We start from the raw sequence: 10,763 nt of genomic DNA, 5'->3' as shown, positions 1-10,763 counted from the left end.
ACCCTTAACTCACTACTTGGGATGATAGAACCGACTCGCGATCTGATTCGCCGAGTCCATACGAGCAGACCTCCCACTCGCTTCCAAATCCTCACCAGAGCATCCCTTATGAGGATTTGGGTTTCTAGGACTATTGCATCACATTAGATTGATAATCCACGTGTAAATATGAAGGGCTGGACCTTCAACATCTAAACCCCTCTTACTCAGTAACTGTTCATATGACTCGCCGAGTTTGAAGAACAACTCGTCGAGTACCAGGCAATCTTCATAGGACTCGCCGAGTTGTTCATCCAACTCGACAAGTCTAAGGCTGTCTTCAAAGAACTCGCCGAGTTCCACTTTGGGACTCGTCGAGTCCCTTGACCCATTTCCCATATAGACCAAATCTAAGACATGCAATGCTTCAAAACCATAAATCTATGTTCCTAGGGCATGTTTATCACGTAAAGTTGCAAACTTTACGTGCATGCATGGCCCTACAAGCTTCAAAAGGTAAATCCAAGCTCTTTATGAGGTCATACACTCAATGGGGACCTCAATCACTTCATCCACATGAACTTTATGCTTCTAATACGTCCATAAGGTCTAAATCTAAAGTCCTTTTGGATCATTAAGCACAAACACATGGAGTTTGGTGTTTTAGGGCTTGAAAACCACCAATTTGGGACAAAAATGGTATCTAATGAACTAGTGATCAATGTATGAACTTTTCTACACGAATGGAAGCTTCTCACAGTGTAGATTTTGGATATACTCCCTTCCTTTCACTCTTCAACCTCCTCCTTCTTCTTCTAAGCTCCAAACTTCCTTCAAAAAGTAAAAATCACTCACAAGAACAATATGGGGACTAGGGTCTCTCACTACACCTCTCTGGAAGTTTTAGGGACCAGGGAGGCCGAGTTAGTGTGCTTAAATAGGGTGCCAACACTCGGTTTAGGGTTTTTTCCCAACAGGGCCTACACGCTGAGTCCAAGGCTCAGACTTCGCATCTCATACCGCTCCTACTCGGCGAGTCGGTCCTTCCACTCAATGAGTCCAAGGAAAAAATGCATGAATTTAGAATTATTAATTACAAGAAATATGTACCGGGAACTAGGTGCTACATTATACTTGCATTTGTGGTTACTATACATATCCAAGTGGGAGACTGTTGGACTAGTGTCTAAGCCCGTAACCATATTTGGTAAGTACTTCACCCGATTGTGCATGGTCCTTTTGGGTTGCCTTCACCAAAGCAACTTGACTGGAGAAATAATAGAGAAAGAGGTTATTATGATTTATTAATATATTATAAGAATAATATATATTAAAGGAGAAATCATATTTGTTTAATTAATACTGGTCAATAATTAATTAAGAATTAATTCTGAGACTAAATGTAGTTAATTAAACTAGAGGGGTTGAATTGTAATTATGTGATAGTTTCAAATTAGGGTATTGGATGCCCCAAGGATGGAGTGGACGAATTCAACGTGATAAGGTGTAACAGCCCGGAATTTCAGGTATTGCTTTAAAACTATTTTTGGGGCATTTTAGGAGGGGACTCGGCGAGTTGGTGCCTGACTCGCCGAGTAGGACCACAGACTTGGTCACGGATTCGCGACTGGACTCGACGAGTCCATTAGGGACTCGGCGAGTCGATGCTGTTCAGCAGAAACCCTAGCCGTTTGGTTTTGGATCGTATATAACGCCTCTTAGGCCATCATTGTTCGTTTTTGCTTTCTGAGAAGAACCCTAGAACGATTGTGTGCATCTGGGGCAAGGAATTGAAGACCATTGTTGGGTTTGGAAGAATTGTGTGCAAGGAAGAGGAAGGTTTAGCTAAAGGAACAGCAAGAGAATCACGTTCTGAGGATTGGGGACACAGAAAGTGCATCAATCAGGTAATATCTCGGATTTCGTTCTTCTGTGATTGATGTGTATATGAAGTTAGGGTTTATAGAACCCATTTAATGATTAGATGGATTATTATGTTGTTACCCAAGTGTTTATACCCCAGTAATAGGATGTTTAGAGGTCCAGATAGTCCCATGAGTGTGTATTTCGGGACCATGCGTGTTTCAGGAAGCAGTTGATCGACTGTATGGCATGGACTCGCCGAGTCGGATGAGCAGACTCGGCGAGTAGCTTGAAGATTTACTGGGACTCGCCGAGTTATTCTTCAGACTCGGCGAGTAGAGTCGGGGTGGCCCCGTGATTCTTCCACAAGGAACTCGTCGAGTCAAGAGGGATACTCGACGAGTAGAAAGGAACATCAGGAGTTGGTGAGGACGTCTAGACTCGCCGAGTCGCCTTTGCACTCGCCGAGTCCGGTCAAGTTGACCGTTGACCGTTGACCTACATGTAAATTCTTAGGGTCAATGTCTTGAATGGTAAGAGTATTAATATGGGATGTATGATATCATAGGGAGTCTGTAGCTCGGCGGATTGAGTGCGAGAGATTTCAGGAGTTGCTAGCTTACATTATCCACGAGGTGAGTCTTCTCACTATACTTCACCCGGAAGGGTATGACTGTGAGACCGGAAGGTCGTATATGATATGTGTTATTTATGCTATAAATAGAAAGGTAGATGCTATGCATGATATGTATGTTTGTACGGGCCGGAAGGCGATATGTTATGTGACAGAAAGGTCAGGTATGATGAATGATGTATGTGCTATGTGTATTATATTAAATGTATTATGTGTTGTAAATGTTATGGGCCGGAAGGCAATATACTATGGGCCGGAAGGCAATATGTTATGGGCCGGAAGGCGATTATGTTATGGGCCGGAAGGCAATGAATTGTGGACCGGAAGGTCAGGGCCTGGAAAGGCGTATGTGTGTAAGTCGTATACTGGGGAACTCACTAAGCATTTATGCTTACAAGTTGTTATGTATGTGTTTCAGGTACTAGCGAGGACCGTGGGAAGGCGCCGGCATGATGCATACACACTGCTGCTATTTGAGATCTTGGGAATTTTATATATGTATTTGATATGAAACATGAAATAAATATTATTGGTTGAATGAAACTACTTTATTTTAAATGAAAATTTTGCGTTGTTACAATTGGTATCAGAGCCTTGGTTTGAGGGATTCGGGTGTACCTTCGGGTGTAACTGAACTCAAATCGAGGATTTGAGGAAAAAAAATCTTTTAAAAAAAAAATAATAAATACATAAACTTTTATAAATGGTAAAGTGGTAAACAAGAAAGAAGCAGTGTGTACGATCAGCCAGCGCCCGAACGGTAAAGATCCCCAGAATACCTTACAATGTTATATTATGCACTGAATTATGAATTGCTATTCATGCTAGAAGACTAGGTATACATGATAGGATTAGAATGGCATGTTTTGTGATGCCTTAGTCTAGGAAGATTGCTTATATGAGATATTCGGTAGCGTGCAGGTAGGTAGTGCATATTAAAAGTAGAGTACTCACTATTCGGGGTTCAGGGAGGAAGATTTGGGACGAATGCTGATACGGTGTGGTCGGTAGCATTGGGCCCGTACTACCGAAGACACCGGGTCGGCGGGCGACCCAAGTAAGAATCCCTGGATGTCGGAGACTGAGTAGGGTTGCGTTATCGAGTGCAATAGTAATTGATGGAGTCTCTGATAATCTTATGTTATATTTCAGAGACATTATGGTTACGACACGCCACGGAGCGAGTTCGAGCAGTATGAGTGACGAGGAGATTCGTCAGATGATTCAGGAGGAGGTAGCTGCGGCGGTTCGGGCTGAGATCCCGGAGATGTTTGGGTCCATTAAGACCACCCTGATGGAGGAGTTTGAGGAGCGGTACGCCGCAGTGACTGAAGCTGCAGTCGCTGCCGCTACCGCAGCTGTGGCCGCTGCTAGGCCACAAGGGGGTGATTCGTTGCTATTTCGGGAATTCAGCAACACGAAACCCCCTGAGTTCGATGGGACGCAGGATCCGATTGCGGCGATGAGGTGGATCGCCGACATTGAGGGGTGCTTCTATACTTGCTCATGCCCGGAGCACCTGAGGGTACGGTTCGCCTTGAACCAGCTCCGTCTGGGAGCGAAGGATTGGTGGAAGTTCGTGACGGCGAACTTCACTCTGGCGGAGATTATAGCGGTGACATGGGAGAGGTTTACTGAGATGTTCAGGGACGAGTATGTTCCCCCAGTGGAGAGGGAACGATTGATTCAGGAGTTCTTGACCCTTAAGCAGGGTACTGATTCCGTTACGGTGGTCACACGGAAGTTTCACGAGAGGGCGATGTTCTGCCCAGAGCTGGTGTCTTCGGAGCAGTCACAGATGAGCCGGTATTTAGGCGTTTTGAGAAGGGATATCCGGGAGTTTGTGTCAAACTCCACCTATCGTACTTTCACTGAGCTTCAGGCGAACACCAGGAAGCGCGAGATCGAGTTGGAGACCCAGGCCAGGGAGGAGGCCGAGTCTCGGCAGGTGGATCGGCGGCCGGCTCAGTCTCAGCCGGCAGCCAAGCGGATCAAGTCCGCTGATTCGAGGATGGGAGGTCCGAAGGGCCGCACTTGCGCGAAGTGCGGCAAGGGTCATGAGGCAGCGTATCGAGCTGGTGGTTGCTACAAGTGTGGCAAGGAGGGACACATTCCAGGGATTGCCCTAAGGGGTTTATGGTTTGCTTTCACTGCAACCAGACAGGCCATCGGAAGGCCGAGTGCCCACAGCTTCGTCAGGGATCTACACCTACTACCAGGACTACTGAGACCCGACCGGCGAAGGTCGAGGTCCCGAGGGCTCGCGGGAGAGCCTTTCAGATGACTGCGGAGGAGGTCCGCGCTGCGCCCGATGTTGTGGCAGGTATGCTATCATTCACGTATTTACTTTAAAGTCGAAATGTTATGCTTATGTTGATGTATGTGTAGGTACTTTTCTTGTGAACTCTATGCCTGCTCTAGTGTTATTTGATTCGGGTGCGAGTAGATCCTTTGTATCGTTAGCTTTTAGTCAGCATATCGGCATTAGTCGTGAGCCGTTAAGTCGGCCTCTGAGCGTTTCTATTGCGGCCGAGAGGGTGGTTTGTGCCACAGAGGTTCTTCGGGGATGCGTGCTAGAGATTTTTGGGGTTGCGTTTCCGATTGACCTAATTCCTATTGCGATGGGGGATGTCTGTGTCATCGTGGGCATGGACTGGTTGAGCCGATTTAGCGCCGTCATCGACTGCGAGCATCAGCTGGTGACTATACGAGACCCTAGTGGGGGAGTTCTTACGGTATACGGCGAGGGTACCCGTTCGGGATCAGCTTTTTGTTGGGCCGCTAGGGCGAGGCAATGCCTACAGCAGGGATGTAGAGGTTTTGTGGCGTATGTGATGGATACGCGGGAGACTTCCGAGAGACCGAGGACAGTGGAGGAGGTTCCAGTGGTGCGCGAGTTTCCAGATGTTTTTCCCGAGGATTTGCTGGGAGTACCTCCTGCGAGGCAAGTAGAGTTTGGTATCGATCTGGTTCCGGGGGCTGCGCCTATCGCGAAGGTGCCTTATCGTCTTGCACCTCCGGAGATGCAAGAGTTGTCCTCGCAACTCCAGGAGTTGCTGGGGAAGGGATTTATTCGGCCGAGTAGCTCGCCGTGGGGAGCACCGATTCTGTTCGTCAAGAAGAAGGATGGTTCACACCGGATGTGTATTGATTACCGGGAGTTGAACAAGGTGACGGTCAAGAACCGCTATCCGTTACCGAGGATCGATGATCTATTCGATCAGTTGCAAGGGGCATCTTGGTTTTCCAAGATCGATTTGAGATCAGGGTACCATCAGGTAAAAGTGCGGGATGAGGACGTCCAGAAGACAGCATTTAGGACGCGGTATGGGCATTACGAGTTTGTGGTGATGCCTTTCGGGCTCACCAATGCCCCGACAGTGTTCATGGATCTCATGAACAGGGTATGCAGGCCGATGCTGGATCGGTCTGTGATCGTATTTATCGACGACATCCTAGTGTATTCGCGGACTAGAGAGCAGCATGAGGGACATCTGAGGGAGGTCCTTGAGGTACTGAGGTCGGAGAAGCTATATGCAAAATTCCCCAAATGTGACTTCTGGTTGCGGGAGGTCCAATTTCTTGGACATGTTGTTAATCAGGCAGGGATATTGGTCGATCCGGCCAAGGTAGAAGCAGTGATGAGTTGAGAGGCACCGAAGTCACCTTCCGAGATCAGGAGTTTCCTTGGGTTGGCGGGGTACTATCGGAGGTTTATTAGGGACTTCTCCAAGATCGCGGTACCACTCACCAGGTTGACCCGGAAGGGTGTTACATTCTCATGGGGACCCGAGCAGCAGACTTCCTTCGAGACACTTCGTCAGAGACTGTGCGAAGCCCCGGTATTAGCTCTCCCGGAGGGAATGGAGGATTTTGTCGTATATTGCGACGCATCGATTTCGGGACTGGGTGCAGTGTTGATGCAGAGAGGCCATGTGATAGCTTATGCATCGAGGCAACTAAAGCCTCACGAGGCGAGATATCCCACGCATTATCACACCCCCAAACCAAGGATGGCGGAAACGTCTGGGGGTGGAGGACTTCATGTACAGTATCACAACAACGTGTATAATAGTGCTCAAAGTAAAAACAACCACCATATATATAATTGCAAAAGTTACACCAAAGTATATGTTTATATGTTTCAAAAGCAATTACATTATGATGACAAAATAAATTGTTGACGGTTTAACGTCCCATCCTCAAAGCGATGAAGTTTTCCTGTTTCACTGATTTCCTGAGAATACAAGTAGTTTTAAAAAGTGTCAACACAAAGGTTGGTGAGTTCATAAGAGTTTTGTTTGAAGTAGAAACCGTTTTTCCTTGTAAGATCGATATAGTTTGATTTCCAGAAAATCCAATATTTTCTTATTTAAGTGTGAATAGAAATATTCCTATATGATGCATTAATGAATCCTAGAATGACCCGTAGAGTTCCTCTATAATCGTCCAGCGTATATAAGTTATATAAGGTTTAAATTAGATAAAACGTTGAATATAGTGGGTCTGCCCTAGGTCCACAACCAAACAAGGAACAGGAGATGAGGCGGGCACCACCAATTCTAGGCCAATCAAGACTAAATTCTTATATGACTCAAACATGTACGGTCAGCGATTATAGTTGAAGTCTAACAGTTCTAGATGAAAAATAGTTTGTTAATACATTATATATATGTAGTCCTAAATTAGAGGACCGAGTAATAACAAGTATTGACCATACTTAAAAGTATAAATGTGGTTTCAAACGATGTGTAGTCGTAACTACCAAAACCAAAAGTGTACAGTAATATCTGTACTCATAGAGATAAAAAGGTGATTTTAAATCGACATAAAACCCATTTAGGTTTTAAAAATAAAATCCCGTAAACTTATGGGTTGTTATATCCCTATGTGAGTCGCTATAATCATACTATGACTATGTGAACCTGCCACGACGTTCTCAGTGTCGCGAAAAATAAAATGACATTTGTCACCCGTAGACCTGCAGGTCCAACTGTAGCTAGCAGCAAGGTGTGGGGTGTCAAACCCAATATAGATCTATATACAAGTATCACGTTCTCCCTCAAGGAGATTCTGATTATAACTACCAGGAATTATATCCCGCACTCGGACGTACGGGGAGAGAGAGAGAGAGTCTCACAATATAGGTTAACAAGTTTACGTGAAATGTGTGTGAATATAAATATTTCTTGTATGAATGTACCCTTCTTGTACGAGTGCGTTGAGTGATGTATCATAAACTATACCTATTATAGTTTATCTAAAATGTATGTAATATGTATGAACCCTTTTATGGAAATGTATTAGTGTTATAAATATATTCAAACTATACTTTTTATAGTTAAATAATACGTGTTCCAAAATGAATGAATAATATTTAATATGAATGTCTTAGTTTTAGTTCATAATGATAAACTAACAAGGAAACACATTCAAATATTAAAACTTATGATTATACACTTTGCTCAACATAATACAAAGTGTTATGATATTTACATGCTGTTGGCTAACTTTAGCCATTCTGCCCTGTTTTTGGAAAAATCATAGAAAAATCATACGAAGTTGAAAACTAGATCCGTAAATTCTGAGAGTTCAAAAAACATGTCTAGTTTACTCATAATTTTTATCACGATTTTTAATGACCTCCAACCTAGGTGAAAATGTCCATAATCACAGACTGGTCCGGATTGTTGTTTGAAATGATAGGCAGTTTTGTAAAAATCACCATAAATTGTAGAAAAATCGTATGGAGATGTGCAAGTAGCCATTTTAAAGCTAAAAACTTGAACTATTTGCACCTTGTACAGGTTTGAAAACAAAAATGTTTAAGATGCCCAAAACAGTCCGTGAATGGAGTTGAACTTTTCTGATGAAGGCTGTTAGAAAAATTTAGTTATGTTCTTAGTGTTTTAACTTGTATCCCCCCCCCCCTGAAAACTTGAGAAAACATGAAAATGTAGGGGTATGAACTCACCTTGAGTGATTTCAGTAGGTAAGTGTTGAAGAAGAGAAGTGTTCAACCCAAGAACACTTGAAGAATCACTTGAAGATTCGAAGCTCTAACGCTAATATGATGGAGTTTGTGTAAGATATTCATGATTTGAGTAGAATGAAGTGAAATAATCATAAGGAGGATGAATTATACTTACTAAGAGTGGAAGAACACGTGAAGATCAGCCTTGAATCTCGAGTTTGGAGTGGGAAAAGTTTGAGAGAAAGTGGTGTTTGATACTTAGTGAAATGAGGGCAAATGAGAGAAAATGAGGAGAGAGGATGTTTGTTCCAGCTCTAAAAACGTGGGAATGAGTGTAAATTGAGTGGAAATGACATTGATGTGACCTAGGTAAGGTGGGGAGGTGTGGTTAGTCAAAGAGTGGGTGTGGGGTGGTTGCTTGTGACATTGGATAAGGCAAAGTCAACACTCCACCTTTAATAATTCACCCATTTGATTTTCATTATTGAAATAATGATTTTCATCAAAATATGTTTAAATTATGAATATTTAGAGTTTATTATGTTAAAATATAATTTCTGGAGAAAATCCCGCTTTAAAATCAAGAAAAACGGGCTTAAAATGTTAAAAATATCAAAAATGGGCTAAAAGTGGCAAATATGCGAATTCTGGCCGAGGCTCGGCCTTCTGGTGCTGAACCGAGAGAGAGAGAGGCAGAAACCGAGAGGGAGGAAGAGAGAAGGAAGGAACCGAGAGGGAGAGAGAGAACATAGGGAAACGAAAGGGGCGAGTCAGACGCGCGAAGTGATGGGCGAGGGTTCGGTCCGAAGGGTCAGTAGCGAGGGTGGGGTTCGGTTCGGGAATAAGAGGCGAGGATGTCAGAACCGAACGGACTGTAGTGAACAGTACCTTCGGTTCGGTTGATGAACAGTACCTTCGGTTCGGCTTGGTGAACAGTACCTTCGGTTCGGTTTCGGTTCCTTGCTCTCGGGTTCGGTTCCTTGCTCTCGGGTTCGGTTCTTTGTTCTCGGGTTCGGTTCCTCCTGGGCGAGGTTCGGCCCTGAGAGGACCTTAGGCTCAGGAGGGTTCGGCTCCTCCTTGCTCTTGGTCCCTAAGAGGACCTTCGGTTCCTAATGTCCCTTTTTCTCGTTTTCGCCCCGTTTTGAGCCGTTTTTGACCCGGTTAAGGGTCGGAATGACCCGAATGATTCCAAAAAGTTACGGGAAACTTTTGAGAGAGATTTGGGAGAGATTTCTCACACTTGGAGAGATTTGGGAGAGATTTGACATTCTTGGAGAGATTTCTCATACAAAGAGATATTTGAGAGAGATTTCACATGCTTGGAGGGATTTGGGAGAGATTTGACATTCTTGGAGAGATTTCTATTACCGAGAGATATTTGAGAGAGATTTCACATACTTGGAGAGATTTGACATTCTTGGAGAGATTTCTATTACCGAGAGATATTTGAGAGAGATTTCACATACTTGGAGAGATTTGGGAGAGATTTGACATAGAGAGAGATAGAGTGAAAACGATTGAGAGAGGTTCCGTGTGGGACAGTTGTAAGTGTCCGGCATCGCAATGCATGGTTCGTAAACTCTGTTAAGCCTCGTTTAAGGATCTTACACACTCCCGATGAGTAAGCATCATTGTTTTATCGGTTTCGCTCGCCACGTACTACAGTTTTTAGGTTAAAGAGATCTAGTTGTAACTACTTTTCGATTTATGTTTTCTTATCAGAATAGCGAGTTGTTTAGTAGATACTGAACGTAAGTCCAAGTACACAAGGGTTAGTTGAGCTGATCGGTTTGACTTGTTGACTTTATTTGACTTTGAATTGACCAGAATTTGACGGTTGTCACACGCATGACTTAGAGTTGGGGGCAGTAGTGTTCGCTCTCAAGATTTGGCGTCACTACCTGTACGGGGTTCGTTGTACTATATACACGGACCATAAGAGTTTGAAGTATTTGATGGATCAACCCAACCTAAATATGCGTCAGAGGAGATGGTTGGACGTGGTTAAGGATTATGACTGTGAGATCGTATACCACCCAGGCAAGGCTAATGTGGTAGCCGATGCATTGAGTCGTAGGGCGGAGAGCACTCCATTGCGAGACATATGTCTGAGACTGACGGTGATGACTCCGGTATTAGATGCTATTCGTGGGGCACAGGCTGAGGTTGTGAGATCCGAAATGCAGAAGAAAGAGCGGGTCGCTGGGTTAGTTTCGGAGTTCGTTAAGGATGGACGTGGACTTCTGACGTTTCAGGGTCGGAGTTGGGTAGCATTCGTGGGCGGTACGCGTGCTACTTTGATGGAGGAGGCTC

Source organism: Lactuca saligna, chromosome 2, assembly GCF_052625555.1.
Source record: "Lactuca saligna cultivar CGN05327 chromosome 2, ASM5262555v1, whole genome shotgun sequence".
Lineage (NCBI taxonomy): Eukaryota > Viridiplantae > Streptophyta > Magnoliopsida > Asterales > Asteraceae > Lactuca > Lactuca saligna.
The sequence above is the reverse complement of the archived record's forward strand: the minus strand, read 5'-3'. Positions refer to the sequence as shown.